Source organism: Penaeus japonicus, unplaced genomic scaffold (assembly GCF_977035675.1).
Source record: "Penaeus japonicus unplaced genomic scaffold, GWHDUDI00000001_assembly GWHDUDI00000032, whole genome shotgun sequence".
Classification (NCBI taxonomy): Eukaryota; Metazoa; Arthropoda; class Malacostraca; order Decapoda; family Penaeidae; genus Penaeus; species Penaeus japonicus.
The window spans coordinates 13,442,821-13,445,320 of record NW_028234434.1 but is presented as its reverse complement, the minus strand read 5'-3'; the positions used below and the strand labels follow the sequence as shown (position 1 = coordinate 13,445,320).

Sequence of the window (2,500 nt, the reverse complement as noted above, 5' to 3'; positions counted from 1 at the left end):
TTGCAGACGTCTTACGGACCTGTAGCTGAGCCTGTTGACAATAAGCAAAGTACATGCATAAGCTATGCTGACCAATAGAAACTGCTGGTGACACCAAGCAGGCTACACGTTGACTCCTGGCCAGCCAATGAAGGCCCGCCGTGGTGTCTCCGAGGCAACCAATCAGCAGTCAAAGCCTCCTTCCGGTCGCGTTTTCTCTAATAATGACGTGGTAGAAACTGCAAAGAGCGCCGTGCCCCAAATTATTATGCATATGATCAATTTCGGAATTATGCATGTTCTGCCCCGGGAATGGTTCGAGGGGTGAGGGAAAATAGTGTAAGGTCATTTGCATAAAATTGAGGTAGTTGCTATTGCCTTTTCGAAAGGGGTGAAAGGCAGGATTAAATAAAACTGAAACAAGTTGCCGTAACTGAAATTAAAAAAACAAAAAAGATAACAACAGCAAATATAGCGAGGATATGAGACCATAAGATATGATAATATTAAAAAGGAAAGGTGAGAAATACACATGAATAATTTTGCATATATGTATATATATAAACACACACACACACACACTGAACATTTTACATGACTCAAATGAAAGTAATATCGTTCCATATTGAAAACACCCAAATGTAATTAAGTGTTTGCACATCCCTGTTGCTATCACACGAGAATATGGACCATCGATTCCGAAGATAAACATAACACTGTATAGAACTATTTTTCCTATTGTGAATTCAGATATTCAAATTCTTCTTTATAATATTAAATCGTGGAAAACGTTATCATAGTTTTGCAACGTTATTCCAGTTGCAATTATTGTAACTTGATCTCAATGTTATTCTGTTTGTTATCTTTATGATAGCTTCTATTACAAGACATATACTTTTTTTCTTATTCCTTATTATTATTAATGTTATTATCATCATTATCATCATAAGTATGTTATTGTTATCATCATCATTATCATCATTATTATTATCATTATCATTATCATTGTTATTATTATTATTATTATTATTATTATTATTATTATTATCATTATTATTATTATCATTATTATTATTATTATCATTATTATTATTATTATTATTATTATTATTATTATTATTATTATTATTATTATTATTATCATTATCATTATCATTATTATTATTATTATTATTATTATTATTATTATTATTATTATTATTATTATTATTACTCTTATTATTATCATTATTATTATTAGTAGTAGTAGTAGTAGAAGTAGTGTTAGTAGTAGTATAATTTTTGTTATCATCATTATGATAATCATTGTCCTCATTAATATTGTTATTATTTTTATATTGTTAGCATTATTATTATGATTGTCATTACTATTACAATCATTACCCTTTATTATTGCTATCAACATTATTATTGTTATCACCACTATCACTATCATTATCATTATCATTATTTTTGTTACCATCATTATCACTATCATTATCATTATCATTATTATTATCGTTATGATTATTATTATCATTATCATTATTATTATTTTATTATTATTATTATTATTATTATTATTATTATTATTATTATTATTATTATTATCATCATTATTTTCATTATTTTCATGAAAATTATTATCATCATAATTCTTTTCATTATGATGATGATTATTATTATTATCATTATTTTATTATCATTATCATTATTATTATTATTATTATTATTATTATTATTATTATTATTATTATTATTATTATTATCATTATTTATTATTATTATCATTATTATTATCATTATCATTTTTATTATTATTATCATTAATTATATTATTATTTTCATTATTATATTATTGTTATTATCATTATTATTATTATATTATATTATTATTATTTTATATTTAGCATTATTATTATGAATATTATTATTATTATAGATATCATTATTATTATTGTTATCATTATTATTATTATCATATTATTATCATTGTCATTATCATTATTTTTGTTATCATCATTATCACTATCATTATCATTATCATTATTATTATCGTTATGATTATTTATTATCATTACCATTATTATTATTTTATTATTATTATTATTATTATTATCATTATTATTATTATTATTATTATTATTATTATTATTATTATTATTATTATTATTATTATTATCATTATTATCATTACTATTGTTATTATTATCATTATTATCATTACTATTATTATTATTATCATTATTACTACTACAATAGTGCTAGTAATTCTTATTATCATTATCATTATTATCATTATAGCTTTCCTTATTGTTGTTACATTATCTATTATTTTTGCTATTGCAATTGTTTATGTTATCATCATTATCAATGATAACAATTATCAATTTATTATTTTCATTATTTTCATGAAAATTATTATCATCATAATTATTTTCATTATGATTATTATTTTCATTAACAATATTATTGTTATTATTATCATTATCATTATTATTATTATTATTATTATCGCTATTACCATCATTATTATCATTAC

The 2,500-nt window shown here is 21.1% G+C and overlaps 1 protein-coding gene across 1 annotated transcript in view; it reads left to right on the top strand.

The window, feature by feature from the left end:
• LOC147467959 (uncharacterized) overlaps positions 1 to 2,500 on the top strand; it is a 28,763-nt gene that overhangs the window by 19,770 nt on the left and 6,493 nt on the right. The window lies entirely within an intron of this gene.